At 43.1% G+C, this 19,638-nt stretch overlaps 1 pseudogene; it reads right to left on the minus strand.

The window, feature by feature from the left end:
• Positions 1 to 3,162: 3,162 nt before the first annotated feature.
• Positions 3,163 to 13,898, minus strand: LOC137531909 (CSC1-like protein 1 pseudogene; annotated as a pseudogene).
• Positions 13,899 to 19,638: the final 5,740 nt, after the last annotated feature.

Here is a 19,638-nt window from a genome sequence, read left to right on the forward strand (position 1 = left end):
CAAACTCCTCACTTGTACTACTTCCAGGTCGCTATGACCCGGAGTAGTACGGCTGCGCTGGCCCGGCGGTGCACGTCCTAGATCGCGCTCCTGTTGCCGGGCACTTTCTGCGCATGTGCGTGACGTCATGAGTGGCATCACGCTCATTCGCAGAAAATGCCCGGCAACAGGAGTGCGATCAAAGACGCGCACCGCCGGGCCAGCGCAGCCGTACTACTCTGGGTCATAGCGACATGGAAGTAGTACTGCCCTCACAGAGATTCGCCTGCAAACAGTTCGGGCCATCTCTAGTAGTCTTATACGGCGAGTACATCCCAAACTCTGTATTTTAACTGGAAAAGTTGGGGGGTCGTCTTATATGCCGGAATATACGGTAAATGTTTTCTTTAAAGGTTATTATGCTGTTGCATATCTTCTAGAGCAGAGAGGAAGTCCAGGTCCACTTTAATATGTTTCATGCTGATTTAATCTGAGAGGGATTGATCTTTGAACCACATCTGGGGCCCATCTATAAGGGCTTGTTCACACTAAGGGCGCTTTCGGGGTTTTTTAAGCACTGGTGATTTCAGAAATCGCCCTAAAAGCACCTGTGCAATGATTCCCTATGAGAGTGTTCACAACTGAGCGGTTCGATTCTGATCCGCTTACCAAAGTGCTGCCTGTACCATTTTCTAAGCGTTTTCGCTCAATGGAAGGTATACGGAAATCGCAAAGTGCTTGAAAAAAGTGCTTTGTATAGTGATTTCCCCAGCGCTTTTAAGAATAAATACATTGTATTTATTATTTTCTGAGTCAAAGCGTTCACTTCCTGACTGACGCCAGGAAGTGAAAAAACAAATCGCTCGGCAAAAGCGCTTAGAAAAGCACTGTAAATAAAAAAAGCTGCTGCGCAGGTAAGCTCCGGGAGGTGCTAAAAAAATTGATCGCAAAATGCTGGTGTCACAGACCGCAAGGGGCCGGTCTGCGATCAAGGTCAATCGATCGGCGTCAGAAATCTGAATATCTGAGCCGGATCCACGCATACGGGTTAGAAATGTACACTTCTATTAAACACAGGGTAGCGGTTTCAGGAGAATAGGTACGATTGTGTATGTTCAGCAACAGGTCATAACCGCTAAACGATTTTTAAACGTTTAAAAACAAAATGCATTACATACATTTATATACACTAATTAACATATACACACAAAGCTTAAAAATAACAGGGGTAAAATCAGAAAGTTCTTACTTCAGTTACGGCTGAGCAGTCCATTTGGAGAATGAAGAAACAGAGTCCGGTTTAAAGTAGGCATTAATGTTAAGAGTCCTTGAAACAGCATGCGTTCGGTCCTCCTTGAACGCACGCAAAGGACAGTCCCGGTCGATGGAATTTGGAGAACTGGGCGGGCTTGTTCCTGCCCCAACTTTTATAGGAACTGAGTTTTGGGCTGTCTTTACCTGGAAAGTAGGTGTGTTTCAGGCGGGGTTACCTCCTAATCAGCAAGGTTACCGCCCCCAGAACTCAGAGCAGAAAATGTAACATTTATTAATCATCTGAGTGACTCCGCCCCAGATTGGCGTATCGCAAATCCGAGACTATATTCATAAGCGGCCTGCGACCCTGTATCAAAGGAGGCTACACATGCCTATTCTATCGCGTTCGGTCTGCGCATGCTGAATAAAGCAGTTTCCCGATTGACCCCTGACAGTTGGAAAATTGTAATTCGGGTGGATGATAGAACTGGTTTATGGGTATCAGAAAATGTATTTTTTGTCTTTCTGTGACAAGCCTATTTTGAGTTACAAATACATTAAAGTTCGCTTTGTTTGATTGTAAGATTTGGAGGGAATCCCTTATCTCTACTGTTTGGATCTGGTTTCCTTGGGAATGCTGTGCCAGCAACTGGTCTCAGCAGGAGGGTCAGCCACATGTGACATTCCTCTGTATACTATCAGGACACTGGGGAAGTGGGTGAGGAATTTTTGCTTTCATTGGGAAGGGAGGGAAATACATCTGTTTTAAAACGAACACAAAAATGTCATTTTGTTCTGCTGTGCCTGAACAATCCAGAATCGCTAATCGTCACGATTTCGGTATCATTCATCACAGCTGGCGTCAGCGATTGCAATTTATGATGTGAACAAGGCCTTAGTGTATGTTGTATCTATAAATGTATGGGCACCTTAAGCTGAAGGATGATGATCACTGAAGAACTTTATAAATGACCTGGATAATATGACATACCGATGCAGTTGGGCCAGAAGCAAACGGATACCTGTATGTGCAGTAATGAGTAGGTAAAAGAAATTGTATGTCATGCCAGGGTGTAATTGACTTTCATAAAGCCAAAACTCACCCCAAGAAACTTATCCCCACGGACTTCACTGCATTTTGTTTTTTTGAAATGTGAGGAATTATTTATTGACATAGTTTTGAGATTTGCAAAACTTGAAAAAAACAAACAGGCAATGGCTTCCTTTTGGCTGCGTTCCGAGTGGTGCATTGTGTGCAGCGTAACGGCCACTTTCCGCACTGCAATGCACCACCTATGCGACAGTCACAGTGCAGTGGGTGCGGTGTAACAGGGTGCGGCATCCCAACACACTGCATGCATCGCACTACCGCAAAATAGTGACAGTGAAGCATGCTTTTTGTTGACTGTATGAGACGCAACTTCGTAGACACCTTTGGTAACTTGCGGTACAACTTTTACATTCCATTGCTTTGTGTCCCTGCTGTGCAGGGATCTGAACATTATGACTCACTGTGAGCCCAGACTAAATGGAAGTGCCACCCATCCCATGATCAGCACTTTTCAGGGTAACACTACTGTATTATTAAAGTGACATAAGGGACTCCAGTACATCCATGAGACTCTTACTGCTGCTATATAAACAGTCATGCAGAGATAAGGTGCTCACATGTAACTGGCTGATTTACCTGCTTCCATGTAGTAAGAGAGTTTACCTACACAATCTGTTCCAAGAATCAAAATCTGTTGGCCCTCATATTACATGAAAGTGGCAACATTGGCCAAGATTGGATGTGTATACCGGGCTTTAGATTGAGGTATTCCTATCCTATTTTGCACATGATGACACATTTATAATAAAAACACCATTACAAAAATATTTTCTTTTCTTTTATTTTCATCATTCCATCAGTCTTGATGGTAGATAGTTCTGTGCTGGCAGGGAGCTCTTCATCTCATCATCATTATGTCACCTCCAATCATATCCTCCTTCCTGTCAGAAAAACACAAACTGATTAGTCATGCAACCCAGAGACAGATGCATACAAATGGGAACAACAAAAGCACACAACCAAACCTGCTATTCTTATAAATATAATCTATCTACTCTATTACTCAACATAAATAAGGATCAAATGGCTCAAAAAAACATTAAAATCCTAAATGACCCATCTCCCTGTAAATCCTGCTCATGCATGGTATACCAATGTATCAACACTTAACTGCTTCCAGACGGCGGTGATTGAAATCTACGCCCTTTTTATTGCTGTTATTCCTGCCATGGTGTAGATTTCACATCACTGCTGCCACGCGTTCTCGCCACTTTTGCCACTCTCCCTACCGCAGCTGACTTGCCCTGCCGTCTCTATGAAGGCAGAGCTCTAAACTGGTCTGAAGCAGATTTCATTGGCTCCTGACCCTGTCATCAATGTAAGCAGCTCCTATTGGTTTACATGGATCACACGATCAGGAGCCAATGAAGGTGGCTCCTGACATAGCTTTGCCGTCATAGAGATGGCAAAGTAGGTGGCCTGAGGTGACAGGTGGATGGCGGTAGTGGCGAGTATGTGCAGCGATTCATCGGAAGAAGCCAGTGTCTGGTACCAGCGGTCTCTGGTCCTTAAAGAGATTCAGAGACTTACTATAGTACAGCTTTGATACTTACCCGGGGCTTCGTCCCGTCCCATAAACACGTCTAAGTCCCATGCTGTCCTCCCGTGGTCTGCCTTTCAGCCGCTTAGTGATGTCACTCCGGGTCTACTGCGCATGCGTAGCGAGGTCTGCGCATGCGCAGTAGACCCTGACTGGCATCGACTGAGACTGATAACGGAGATCACCGCGGCTGAACGGCAGACTGCGGGAGGACGGCATGGGACTTAGACGTGTTTATGGGACGGGACGAAGCCCCGGGTAAGTATCAAAGCTGTACTATAGTACGTCTCTGAATCTCTTTAAGGGGGCTGGTACTGAAGGGGTTAATTATTCATTATAACACAATAATATAAAAACAAAACAACATTCTTGCACCTCTGACACTGTGGTTGTCATTGGCAGGTTTTGGCGCGCCGTAACAATTGTCATGTGTAGAGTGCTTGGGGGGGGGGGGGGCGCATGTAAAGCTCGCACTGCGGCCCATAGCTCCTTAGCTATGCCACTGAAGCACACTGTGATCATAAAGATCCCCAACTATTATTATTATTTATTGTATTTATAAAGCGCCAACATATTACGCAGCGCTGAACATTAATTTAGGTTACAGACAATATTTAGGGGTGACATACAGCAATATGACAATACAGGAATACAAGAAAACCAGATCACACACCATAGTATGAGTACCAGTAATGCTTAGTCATTCACTGGATGGAGCATGGAGATTAGGCAAGTTAAGGTTCACTCAGACGCATAGCATGGGTTCACAGTAATGGAGGTGCAAGATCAGGTAGGACACAAAAGGAGGAGGACCCTGCCCAAAGGCTTACAATCTAGAGCAGCGTTTTTCAACCAGTGTTCCGTGGCACTCTAGTGTGCCGCGGAACGTTGCCTGGTGTGCTGTCCTCTTATCCCCCCTCCCGCACGTCCCCGCAGCCGCCGCTGCTATTACCTTAGCAGCGGCCGCTCTCCCCTCTCCAGCGCATGTGTTTATTCTAGCAGCGTATCTCCCGGCTGCTCTGTGTGTGATGCGCAGGAGGCAGGGCTCGGTTTCCATAGTAACGGCGATGCATATCGCCGTTACAGGAAGCCGCTGCCCTGTTTCCTTCCGCATCACACAGAGCAGCCGGAGATACGCTGCTTGAAATATACACGCGCCGGAGAGGGGAGGGGCGGCAGCTGTTAAGGTAATAACAGCGGCGGGGACGGGCGGGGGGAACTATACCGGGGCACTATACTGACTATCCTGGGGCACTATTCTGGGGCACTATACTAGCTATACTGGGGCACTATACTGGGGCACTATTCTGGCTATACTGGGGCACTATACTAGCTATACTGGGGCACTATACTGGGGCACTAGTCTGGCTATACTGGGGCACTATACTAGCTATACTGGGGCACTATACTGGGGCACTATTCTGGCTATACTGGGGCACTATACTAGCTATACTGGGGGGTTTACTGGGGCACTATACTGGGGCACTATACTGGCTATACTGACTATACTGGGGCACTATACTAGCTATACTGGGGCACTATTCTGGCTATACTGGGGCACTATACTGGGGCACTATACTGGCTATACTGGGGCACTATTCTGGGGCACTATACTAGCTATACTGGGGCATTATACTGGGGCACTATTCTGGCTATACTGGTGCACTATACTGGCTATACTGGGGCACTATACTAGCTATACTGGGGGGCTATACTGGGGCACTATACTGGCTATACTGGGGCACTATACTGGTTAAACTGGGGCACTATACTGGCTATACTGGGGCACTATACTGGCTATACTGGGGCACTATACTAGCTATACTGGGGGGCTATACTGGGGCACAATACTAACTATACTGGGGGGCTATACTGGGGCACTATACTGTCTATACTGGGGCACTATACTGTTTATACTGGGGCACTATACTAGCTATACTGGGGCACTATTCTGGCTATACTGGGGCACTATACTGGCTATACTGGGGCACTATACTGGGGCACTATACTAGCTACACTGAGGCAACTAAACTCCCTACACTGGGGCAACTATGCTAGCTATGCAGCCGCACCCCAGGCATCCCCCCCCCCTCCATAGCCTGCTGCACACGGCACTGTCCACTAGGTCGCGCAAACAACCGGGGGCCGCATCCCCCAAGCGCGCCGTTCCCCGGAGAAAAATTTGGTCAGACAGTGTTCCCCGGGCCGGAGAAGGTTGGGAACCACTGATCTAGAGGACTACCAGTGGTCTGATTCAGTCAACAGGCTATTAAACATGTAGTCCAAATACTGTATACCAATATACAGGATACATAGGTAGTGATCAAAAATATACCTCTATGATTAGAGAAAGTAATTCAATAAAAAGAGAGAGAGAGCAACTTTTTGTGAAGTGCTGCAGTGCTAAAAAAATTGCAGTTGTTAAATGATCATTCTTGCTGTTGGTGAATAGAGATGGTTCATGAGCTGCTGCTACTTCTAGTTTGCATGCAAATGTAATGCAATTTATATTCAGCTCATAAATGGGCTAATTAAATGCATTTCTGCTGGTGTTGATTGGCTCAGTTCCAAGTTGCATACAACCTGCATGGCATTTGCATGCAAACAGTGAGCATGTCAGTATGCATGGCTATAAGCAGGGAGCAGGGCAGTATGCATGGCAGTTGGCAGGTAGCATGCCAGTATATATAGCAGTGAGTAATGAGCATGCCAGTATATATGGTAATGAGCATTGGGTGTGTCATTATGTATGGAGATACCAGTAAGCATGTCAGTATATACAGAAATAAGCAGTAAGCGTGCCAGTTTATATAGAAATAAGCAGTATAAGCAGTGAGCATGTCAGAGTATGTGTGTGTGTATATATAGATAGATAGATAGATAGATAGATAGATAGATAGATAGATAGATAGATAGATAGATAGATAGATAGATAGATATAGATATACACATACACAGTGGTTTGCAAAAGTATTCAGCCCCCTTGAAGTTTTTCACATTTTGTCACATTACTGCCACAAACATGAATCAATTTTATTGGAATTCCACATGAAAGACCAACACAAAGTGGTGTACATGTGAGAAGTGGGACGGAAATCATACATGATTCCAAACTTTTTTTTACAAATAAATAGCTGCAAAGTGGGGTGTGCGTAATTATTCAGCCCCCTTTGGTCTGAGTGCAGTCAGTTGCCTATAGACATTGCCTGATAAGTGCTAATGACTAAATAGAGTGCACCTGTGTATAATTTAATGTCAGTACAAATACAGCAGCTCTGTGACGGCCTCAAAGGTTGTCAAAGAGAATATTGGGAGCAACAACACCCTGAAGTCCAAAGAACACACCAGACAGGTCAGGGATCAAGTTATTGAGAAATTTAAAGCAGGCTTAGGCTACAAAAAGATTTCCAAAGCCTTGAACATCCCACGGAGCACTGTTCAAGCGATCATTCAGAAATGGAAGGAGTATGGCACAACTGTAAACCTACCAAGACAAGGCCGTCCACCTAAACTCACAGGCCGAACAAGGAGAGCGCTGATCAGAAATGCAGTCAAGAGGCCCATGGTGACTCCAGACGAGCTGCAGAGATCTACAGCTCAGTTGGGGGAATCTGTCCATAGGACAACTATTAGTCGTGCACTGCACTGCCTTTATGGAAGAGTGGCAAGAAGAAAGCCATTGTTAACAGAAAAGCATAAGAAGTCCCATTTGCAGTTTGCCACAAGCCATGTGGGGGACACAGCAAACGTGGAAGAAGGTGCTCTCGTCAGATGAGACCAAAATGGAACTTTTTGGCCAACATGCAAAACGCTATGTGTGACGGAAAACTAACACTACACATCACTCTGAACCTGTGGCAAGATCTGAAAACTGCTGTTCACAAACGCTGTCCATCTAATCTGACTGAGCTGGAGCTGTTTTGCAAAGAAGAATGGGCAAGGACTTCAGTCTCTAGATGTGCAAAGCTGGTAGAGACATACCCAAAAAGACTGGCAGCTGTAATTGCAGCAAAAGGTGGTTCTACATAGTATTGACTCAGGGGGCTGCATAATTATGCACACCCACTTTGCAGTTATTTGTTTTTTGTTTTTTAAATGTTTGGAATCATGTATGATTTTCGTTCCACTTCTCATGTGTACACCACTTTGCATTGGTCTTTGACGTGGAATTCCAACAAAATCGATTCATGTTTGTAGCAGTAGCAGTACGTGTGTGTGTGCGTGTGCGTGTGTGTGTGTGTGTGTATACACACAACTGAAGTAGTTCAAGCCTTTTATTGTTTTAATATTGATGATTTTGGCATACAGCTCATGAAAACCCAAAATTCCTATCTCAAAAAATTTGCATATTTCATCCGACCAATAAAAGAAAAGTGTTTTTAAAACAAAAAAGTAAACCTTAAAATAATTATGTTCAGTTATGCACTCAATACTTGGTTGGGAATCCTTTTGCAGAAATGACTGCTTCAATGCGGCGTGGCATGGAGGCAATCAGCCTGTGGCACTGCTCAGGTGTTATGGAGGCCCAGGATGCTTCGATAGCGGTCTTAAGCTCATCCAGAGTGTTGGGTCTTGCGTCTCTCAACTTTCTCTTCACAATATCCCACAGATTCTCTATGGGGCTCAGATCAGGAGAGTTGGCAGGCTTCCATTTGCTGAAAAGCTTTATGGAGATGAAGATTTAATTTTTCAGCACGACCTGGCACCTGCTCACAGTGCCAAAACCCCTGGTAAATGGTTTACTGACCATGGCATTACTGTGCTCAATTGGCCTGCCAACTCTCCTGACCTGAACTCTATAGAGAATCTGTGAGATATTGTGAAGAGAAAGTTGAGAGACGCAAGACCCAACACTCTGGATGAGCTTAAGGCCGCTATCGAAGCATCCTGGGCCTCTATATATATATATATATATATATATATATATATATATATATATATATATATATATATATATATTTATATATATATATATATATATATATATATATATATATATATATATATATATATAGTCAGCATGTCAGTATATATGGCAATACCAGTAAGCATGTCGGTATGTGTGGAAATAAGCAGTGAGCATGTCAGTATGCATGGCTATAAGCAGGTAGCATGCCAGTATATATAGCAGTGAGTAATGAGCATGCCAGTATACATGGCAATGAGCATTGGGTGTATCAGCATGTACGGCGAGACTAGTAAGCAAGTCAGTATATACAGAAATAAGCAGTAAGCGTGCCAGTTTATATCGAAATAAGCAGTGAGCATGTCTGTGTGTGTGTGTGTGTGTGTATATATATATACATATATATATATATATATATATATATATATACATACATACATACATACATACATACATACATACATACATACATACATACGCAGTGAGCATGTCAGTATATACGGCAATACCAGTAAGCATGTCAGTATGTATGACAATAAGCAGTGAGCATGTCAGTATGCATGGCAGTTGGCAGGGAGCATGTCAGTATATATGGCAATGAGTATTGGGCATGTCAGTATGTATGGCGATACCAGTAAGCATGTCAGTATGTGTGGCAATAAGCGGTGAGCATGTCAGTTTATATAGCAATAAGCAGTGAGCGTGTCAGTGTATATATAGAAATAAGCATGTCAGTCAGTGTGTGTGTGTGTGTATATATATATATATATATATATATATATATATATATATATATATATATATATGTGTGTGTGTGTGAGCATGTCAATATGCATGGCAATAGGCAGTGACAAAATAAACCATAGAAAAGACATACCTTGAAGTCTGCAGTCCGGAGCCCATGACAGGGTAGCAAGGGGTGTAGATCCACATGCGTTCCAGGTATGTTGTGACTGCAGCTTTTAGCTCCACCCATCACCTTCTCAGGGATAGTTCCTATAGAAGGTGATCTCTTCTGGGTTTTCTGTTACAGAGTCTGTGTCAGACTCCTGTGGCTCCTCCCCCTCTATGTTGATGATCACACTGAAGTCCTCTCTCTGTAATGTTGGTTTTATTTCTTCCATCTTGTAGGTGAATGGTAAGAAAGGCTTGATGAAGGCACGAACCACTTTGAGAAGTATTAATGTTGTCACCATGAGCAGAATAGTTGCCATAGTGAAAGTCTGCACTGTCAATCCTTTCCTCAGAAGGAAAAATAGAAAGAGCCACAGTAGGCAGCTGATTGGCGCTGCCATGGAAAATGTCACAGCAGCATCATGTATTTTCCTGCCCACTTTAGGAGGCAGATACACATAGTACAGGTTGTGTCTGTCTATGGCATGTTTGAGAAGGAGGTAGAATAGCCCAAAGGGAATCACCAAAGGGCATATGCTGCTGTATGCCATAATAACGGTGACATTGCATAAGATCCTGGCGTAGTTCTCCCCGTAGGAGAAGTCGTATGCCTGACTCTGCTTGACTTTGAGTCTCTCTTCAGCGGACTTGGCTTTGAGCAAGCGATAAACATAGTACAAAAATCCGGGAAACCGCAGCAAGTCCAGTCCATTGCTGATGAAAGCTGTGCTGATGATGTAGTTGACGATGAAGGCTCCTTGGTAAGGCCGGAATAGGCACGCCAGTCTGATGTTATCAGCCAGTGATGTGTCATGCATCCATTCTAGGAACTTGTTTATACTAGTAAGTCCAAAGGCTGGTGATATCAGGATCATAAATATCAGGAAGGGGAACATCTTGTACAGCATTAATCTGTTCTCCCAACACTTTGACCAGTGTTTCTCATATATGACGGAATAGTAGACCATGCTTGACAGTATTAAAGAGAACACTCTGATTAATACAGCTGGCAAAAACCTGCTTATTAAAGCATGAAGATGGTAGAGAGGTCCTGTGATCTTTAAGGTGTCCAGTGCAGAAACTATTACTGCTGGGGTGGAAAAGAAGAGCAGCAGTAAGAAGAGGGGGATATTGATTGACAGGCAGATGGCCCACCACTTTATGCCACGCACGGAAACATTGTTCCACTCAATGTCCTCTGGGTAGTTGGACACAACTACAGACCAGCTGGAAGAATTAAGTAGGTCACTGACACTTGACCGAGGTTTCCTGTGGCATGTGATGGCATTAAAATCCTTTAGAATCAAGGTGGCCATGGACTTTTCCGAAAATATGACGTAAGCCATTCCAGTGTCCTTGTGCAGAGTGATACTGTCCACTTTGCAGGTGGGATAGGCCTCCTTGAAGTGTTTCCGGATGGTCTCCTCATCGGCACTAGGTGATATTCCACGGATGAAGATTGTATGTTTCAGGAGATCCTCATCTGGGTACTTTATGGACAATGAATGAATACTCATCCGGTAGATGAAAATCAGGCACAAACTTGTGGCTGCACAGACATGCAGCCACAAGTAGCTGTCTTTATCCACTATGTTGGTTATCACTGTCCTTCCAAATCGGCTTGGTTCGGTGCCATACCTTGTCCCCTTCATGTTTACTACTAGAACGAGAAATAGTGAGACGATGCTGGCTAAGGCCAGGAAGAGGATGATCTCTCGCTGGAAGGACAGGTAATGACGGGCGTCTTCACCACATCTCCTGTAGATGTCACTGGAGCGTGTATAGAAGATTGCCCTGAGTTTGAAACAAACGCCTTGTTTCAAGTCCATCACCTCGTTGGCATGAGGTGATGGCTGGTATACCAAGGCTAGACGGCCAAAATCCCAGACTTTCTGAATTAACAGAAAGGTCAGCAGCAACAACACAAAGATGGAGGCTCCTACGATAACCATAATAGGAATTCCTCCAAATACGATATTATTGAGCATTGAGCTGCCTGGTTGGCCACAGGTGATATTCTGCTCGTTGACCTCACTGATGTAGGAGGAGTTAAACTTCTCCAGAATGTCAGGAAGAGACATTCTCGATGGTCTGTGGAAAGAAAGGAAATAATCTGTGTTAGAGTTGGCAAATGGAACACTATAACTGCACATATTAACATTATAGTCAAGGATGAGTGAGATCAAGTTTACAAAAAGCTAAATCGACCAAGAACGTGCAGAGTGTGCATTATCTGTAAGCAGGGGTAACTCACCTAGGCCATTAACTCTCTTTTGATGTGCTCCATACGGCTCCTCCCCTTCTGACACTCCCGCCCTCTGAACAAGAACTTTCGCTGTAAAGGCAGAAGTGTCAGAAGATGGAAAGCAGCGTGGAGTGCATTGGAAAGGGAGGCGGCGGCAGCCTAGGTGAGTTACCCCTGCTTACACAGCCCACACCTTCTGCACGGTCCGGGTTGACTTTGTTTTTTTTTATTTTATTTAACACAGCAATCTTGCTAATCTCCAACTCTAATACTAGAGATTAAACTAAAAATATCCAGACTATAGCAGAAAAGCTTATCTTACGTCATACCATATAGGGATGATCTTCAACTTTCAATCAGCTAATTTATAGTATTTACATAATTCATTTAATTTCCCTGCAATTATCTGCAGAGCAGTAAAGCTATGCATGCACTCAATAATTATCTACTTATTTCTTATGTCCTTCGAGTCAGAGCATTTGGATTTGGAGGCCCTGTAGACTATAGCTACTTTAAAGGGTCCTTTAGGACTCCCTGTCATAGGTGGGTTACAAAGATATAAGCATGCATCTGGTTTTAGCAGTGTCAGGCAGCTGTTGGAACTGGAGGTTGGTGCATGCACACCAGCCAGTTAGTATAGAGAAGCTATTGCTGTTCTGGAAGGGGACAGTTGCATGCTGTCACTTCTAAAGCCTTGAGCATACTCTAGACGGTTCTCAGCCAAGGTGATCAGTCAGGACTGCCTCTGCCAAAAATATAGCATGTGACCCACCTCAGTGCTCTGCTGATCATTCTACCTTTTGGATCAACTAGGCCGAGCGCAGGCTGAGGCCTCTGTTCTACTTCTTACCCGGTTACCACTGCTCCATTGTGCACTCCATTGTGGGGGGAGAGGCAAACTAGTTACCTTTACTACCTTTGCGGGGAAGCGCACTGGCTACCTATACTAAATTAAAATTCTACGCTCAAAAGAAAAAAATCTAAGAGTCAAGTGTGATTTTTGCTTACAAATTGTTTACAGATTAAATTGTTGAATTTACTTGGGTTGGTAAATTCGCTACCGACAACGTAAATTATCTGAAAATAAAATATACAGAAACATACATTTTTTTCCATTTCCTGTCTCCTATTAGCTAAAAAACTTGCATCTGTAATTACGGAAACGCGAAATTATGCAAATTTTGGCTCAACACTAGATGTGACTGGTCTGCAGAAACGTTCTCGCAAATACATGAAAGTAAATGGTACTGCCTTTTGACGGTTAATAGCAAAGCCCCTATACATGATACAATCGCCATATTTGACAGGTATGTTAAGGAAAACAGTGGGAACAAATCTTTTAAAAAAAAAAACTGTAGTTTTGTGAGAAAATCATTTTTAAAGCTACAATAGAATATTTTTGTTAAATGACAGTTAATATTGTATCTACCTATCGATAGTGAAAATTGACAAATATCAAAGGAAAGAGCAGTGTATTTCAAACTGGGGTTTCCAGGTGGTCAGTACACAGTGCGTAATGACCACCTGGGAACCTGGGGGAACTGGGCTGGCAACACTTTGGCCAGGGATCACTGTACAGCTGCATCATTTCTGTATCAGGATCCCTGGGAAATAATTCAATCCTGATCCCTGCTAGGTGACAGTCCTTGTACAGATGTATGAGGCTTAAAGGGCAAATTTAGTCTAAATTTAAAATTCTACGCTCAAAAAATAAATAAATCTAAAAATCAAGTGTGATTCCTGCTTATTTTTTACAGATTAAATTGTTGAATCCACTTGGGTTGGTAAATTTGCTACTGATAATGGAATTATCTGAAAATAAAATATACAGAAACTTTGTTTACCTTGTGAAGTTAATAAGCAGATGGAAAAAGTGGCAGTAAATGCCAAATACGGTGGTTTTAAGCAAGTAAAACGCTATGAAGATTAGTGGCTTTTGCAGTAACACAGAAAGCAACCAGTCAGTTCGGTGACCAAAGTCAGTGAACACCTCTGACCTTCACTCACTGGGCTTTATACCCTGTACCTCATTATGACATCATCATCATTATGACATCATGTCATCCTGGGGGGAGTCCCAGCAGCTTGTCACCATGGTAACAAATAACATAGCATCCTACCATGGAATTTGTAAGGAATACTGAAGCAGAACTGGTGAAAAAGTAGAATAGAAGTTCTGCAAATTTTGGCTCAACACTAGATATGACCGGTCTGCAGAAACGTTCTCGCAAATACATGAAAGTAAATGGTGCTGCCTTTTGGCGGTTAATAGCAAAGCCCCCATACATGATAGAATCACCAGATTTGACAGGTATGTTAAGGAAAACAGTGGGAACAAATCTTTTTTAAAAAAAAAACCTTGTAGTTTTGTGAGAAAATCATTTTTAAAGCTACAATAGAATATTTTTGTTAAATGACAGTTAATATTGTATCTACCTATCGATAGTGAAAATTGACAAATATCAAAGGAAAGAGCAGCGTATTTCAAACTGGGGTTTCCAGGTGGTCAGTACACAGTGCGTAATGACCACCTGGGAACCTGGGGGAACTGGGCTGGCAACACTTTGGCCAGGGATCACTGTACAGCTGCATCATTTCTGTATAGGGATCCCTGCAGGGGCGTAGCAATAGGGGGTGCAGAGGTTGCGACCGCATCGGGGCCCTTGGGCCCGAGGGGCCCCAGTGGGCCCTCCCTTTACTGCAGTATTAGCTCTCTATTGGTCCTGTGCTCATAATAATCATTTCTATAGATACTTTGAATAGTAATAATCATTAACAAGCTGTTCCCCATCCCTTTCTTGCACCTCTGACACTGTAGTTGCCATTGGCAGGTTTTGGTGCGCCGTATCAATTGTTGTGTATAGAGTGCTTGGGGGGCCCCATTGTAAAACTTGCATCGGGGCCCACAGCTCCTTAGCTACGCCACTGGATCCCTGGGAAATAATTCAATCCTGATCCCTGCTAGGTGACAGTCCTTGTACAGATGTATGAGGCTTAAAGGGCAAATTTAGTCTAAATTTAAAATTCTACGCTCAAAAAAAAATAAATCTAAAAATCAAGTGTGATTCCTGCTTATTTTTTACAGATTAAATTGTTGAATCCACTTGGGTTGGTAAATTTGCTACTGATAATGGAATTATCTGAAAATAAAATATACAGAAACTTTGTTTACCTTGTGAAGTTAAGAAGCAGATGGAAAAAGTGGCAGTAAATGCCAAATGCGGTGGTTTTAAGCAAGTAAAACGCTATGAAGATTAGTGGCTTTTGCAGTAACACAGAAAGCAACCAGTCAGTTCGGTGACCAAAGTCAGTGAACACCTCTGACCTTCACTCACTGGGCTTTATACCCTGTACCTCATTATGACATCATCATCATTATGACATCATGTCATCCTGGGGGGAGTCCCAGCAGCTTGTCACCATGGTAACAAATAACATAGCATCCTACCATGGAATTTGTAAGGAATACTGAAGCAGAACTGGTGAAAAAGTAGAATAGAAGATCTGCAAATTTTGGCTCAACACTAGATATGACCGGTCTGCAGAAACGTTCTCGCAAATACATGAAAGTAAATGGTGCTGCCTTTTGGAGATTAATAGCAAAGCCCCCATACATGATAGAATCACCAGATTTGACAGGTATGTTAAGGAAAACAGTGGGAACAAATCTTTTTTTAAAAAAAAACCTTGTAGTTTTGTGAGAAAATCATTTTTAAAGCTACAATAGAATATTTTTGTTAACTGACAGTTAATATTGTATCTACCTATCGATAGTGAAAATTGACAAATATCAAAGGAAAGAGCAGTGTATTTCAAACTGGGGTTTCCAGGTGGTCAGTACACAGTGCGTAATGACCACCTGGGAACCTGGGGGAACTGGGCTGGCAACACTTTGGCCAGGGATCACTGTACAGCTGCATCATTTCTGTATAGGGATCCCTGCAGGGGCATAGCAATAGGAGCAATAGGGGGTGCAGAGGTTGCGACCGCATCGGGGCCCTTGGGCCAGAGGGGCCCCAGTGGGCCCTCCCTTTACTGCAGTATTAGCTCTCTATTGGTCCTGTGCTCATAATAATCACTTCTATAGATACTTTGAATAGTAATAATCATTAACAAGCTGTTCCCCATCCCTTTCTTGCACCTCTGACACTGTAGTTGCCATTGGCAGGTTTTGGTGCGCCGTATCAATTGTTGTGTATAGAGTGCTTGGGGGGCCCCATTGTAAAACTTGCATCGGGGCCCACAGCTCCTTAGCTACGCCACTGGATCCCTGGGAAATAATTGAATCCTGATCCCTGCTAGGTGACAGTCCTTGTACAGATGTATGAGGCTTAAAGGGCAAATTTAGTCTAAATTTAAAATTCTACGCTCAAAAAATAAATAAATCTAAAAATCAAGTGTGATTCCTGCTTATTTTTTACAGATTAAATTGTTGAATCCACTTGGGTTGGTAAATTTGCTACTGATAATGGAATTATCTGAAAATAAAATATACAGAAACTTTGTTTACCTTGTGAAGTTAATAAGCAGATGGAAAAAGTGGCAGTAAATGCCAAATACGGTGGTTTTAAGCAAGTAAAACGCTATGAAGATTAGTGGCTTTTGCAGTAACACAGAAAGCAACCAGTCAGTTCGGTGACCAAAGTCAGTGAACACCTCTGACCTTCACTCACTGGGCTTTATACCCTGTACCTCATTATGACATCATCATCATTATGACATCATGTCATCCTGGGGGGAGTCCCAGCAGCTTGTCACCATGGTAACAAATAACATAGCATTTTACCATGGAATTTGTAAGGAATACTGAAGCAGAACTGGTGAAAAAGTAGAATAGAAGTTCTGCAAATTTTGGCTCAACACTAGATATGACCGGTCTGCAGAAACGTTCTCGCAAATACATGAAAGTAAATGGTGCTGCCTTTTGGCGGTTAATAGCAAAGCCCCCATACATGATAGAATCACCAGATTTGACAGGTATGTTAAGGAAAACAGTGGGAACAAATCTTTTTTAAAAAAAAAACCTTGTAGTTTTGTGAGAAAATCATTTTTAAAGCTACAATAGAATATTTTTGTTAAATGACAGTTAATATTGTATCTACCTATCGATAGTGAAAATTGACAAATATCAAAGGAAAGAGCAGTGTATTTCAAACTGGGGTTTCCAGGTGGTCAGTACACAGTGCGTAATGACCACCTGGGAACCTGGGGGAACTGGGCTGGCAACACTTTGGCCAGGGATCACTGTACAGCTGCATCATTTCTGTATAGGGATCCCTGCAGGGGCATAGCAATAGGAGCAATAGGGGGTGCAGAGGTTGCAACCGCATCGGGGCCCTTGGGCCAGAGGGGCCCCAGTGGGCCCTCCCTTTACTGCAGTATTAGCTCTCTATTGGTCCTGTGCTCATAATAATCACTTCTATAGATACTTTGAATAGTAATAATCATTAACAAGCTGTTCCCCATCCCTTTCTTGCACCTCTGACACTGTAGTTGCCATTGGCAGGTTTTGGTGCGCCGTATCAATTGTTGTGTATAGAGTGCTTGGGGGGCCCTATTGTAAAACTTGCATCGGGGCCCACAGCTCCTTAGCTACGCCACTGGATCCCTGGGAAATAATTCAATCCTGATCCCTGCTAGGTGACAGTCCTTGTACAGATATATGAGGCTTAAAGGGCAAATTTAGTCTAAATTTTAAATTCTACACTCAAAAAAAAATAAATCTAAAAATCAAGTGTGATTCCTGCTTATTTTTTTTTATAGATTAAATTGTTGAATCCACTTGGGTTGTTAAATTTGCTACTGATAATGGAATTATCTGAAAATAAAATATACAGAAACTTTGTTTACCTTGTGAAGTTAAGAAGCAGATGGAAAAAGTGGCAGTAAATGCCAAATACGGTGGTTTTAAGCAAGTAAAACGCTATGAAGATTAGTGGCTTTTGCAGTAACACAGAAAGCAACCAGTCAGTTCGGTGACCAAAGTCAGTGAACACCTCTGACCTTCACTCACTGGGCTTTATACCCTGTACCTCATTATGACATCATCATCATTATGACATCATGTCATCCTGGGGGGAGTCCCAGCAGCTTGTCACCATGGTAACAAATAACATAGCATCCTACCATGGAATTTGTAAGGAATACTGAAGCAGAACTGGTGAAAAAGTAGAATAGAAGTTCTGCAAATTTTGGCTCAACACTAGAGGTCTGCAGAAACGTTTTTCGCAAATACATGAAAGTAAATGGTGCTGCCTTTTGGAGGTTAATAGCAAAGCCCCCATACATGATAGAATCACCAGATTTGACAGGTATGTTAAGGAAAACAGTGGGAACAAATCTTTTTTTTAAAAAAAAACCTTGTAGTTTTGTGAGAAAATCATTTTTAAAGCTACAATAGAATATTTTTGTTAAATGACAGTTAATATTGTATCTACCTATCGATAGTGAAAATTGACAAATATCAAAGGAAAGAGCAGCGTATTTCAAACTGGGGTTTCCAGGTGGTCAGTACACAGGGGCCTCAATTCACTAAGCTTTATCAAACACTTTATCAAATGTTTGACAATTTACCTCATGGGTAAAATCTAATTTTGAATTCACTAAGGTGTTACAGATATATTGAACATTTTATCGATAAAACATTCGACAGATATATAACACCTTAGTGAATTCAAAATTAGATTTTATCCATGAGGTAAAGTATCAAACGTTTGATAAAGTGTTTGATAAAGCTTAGTGAATTGAGGCCAGTGTGTAATGACCACCTGGGAACCTGGGGGAACTGGGCTGGCAACACTTTGGCCAGGGATCACTGTACAGCTGCATCATTTCTGTATCAGGATCCCTGGGAAATAATTCAATCCTGATCCCTGCTAGGTGACAGTCCTTGTACAGATGTATGAGGCTTAAAGGGCAAATTTAGTCTAAATTTAAAATTCTACGCTCAAAAAAAAATAAATCTAAAAATCAAGTGTGATTCCTGCTTATTTTTTACAGATTAAATTGTTGAATCCACTTGGGTTGGTAAATTTGCTACTGATAATGGAATTATCTGAAAATAAAATATACAGAAACTTTGTTTACCTTGTGAAGTTAATAAGCAGATGGAAAAAGTGGCAGTAAATGCCAAATACGGTGGTTTTAAGCAAGTAAAACGCTATGAAGATTAGTGGCTTTTGCAGTAACACAGAAAGCAACCAGTCAGTTCGGTGACCAAAGTCAGTGAACACCTCTGACCTTCACTCACTGAGCTCCCCAAAGGACAGTGACGTGACTGGCGTCCCTAGACGCCACACGTAGACGCCGGCGCACCGCCGAGCAGGGGGAAAAGGCAGCCCCGCCCCCACCTGAACTCACGCAAGTTCTGAGCCAATGACGCAGCCGCAGGCAGCCAGCCTGACTGACTGAGCGAGTGCCGCCGCGCCAATCACACACCCGCCCGAGGTTAGCACAGACTTCCCACCCTGAGCAGCTGCAGCCAGCCAGCAGAGACGAGTGCCGCCAGAGGAGACAGCCTGGCTGAGCCAGACCCAGCAGTGTGTGAGTGCCGCTGCCGCGGCGTCACCGCCCGACCCGACCTCCTCCTCCAGAGGCAGAGCCACTGCCTATATCCGCCTCCCTCCTCCACCCAGACCCAGAGACTCAGGAGGTGAGTGAATGAATTGCTGTGCTCTGGGGAAATCTACTGCTGCCAATTCTCATTGCAT

This window comes from Hyperolius riggenbachi, chromosome 9, assembly GCF_040937935.1.
Source record: "Hyperolius riggenbachi isolate aHypRig1 chromosome 9, aHypRig1.pri, whole genome shotgun sequence".
Lineage (NCBI taxonomy): Eukaryota > Metazoa > Chordata > Amphibia > Anura > Hyperoliidae > Hyperolius > Hyperolius riggenbachi.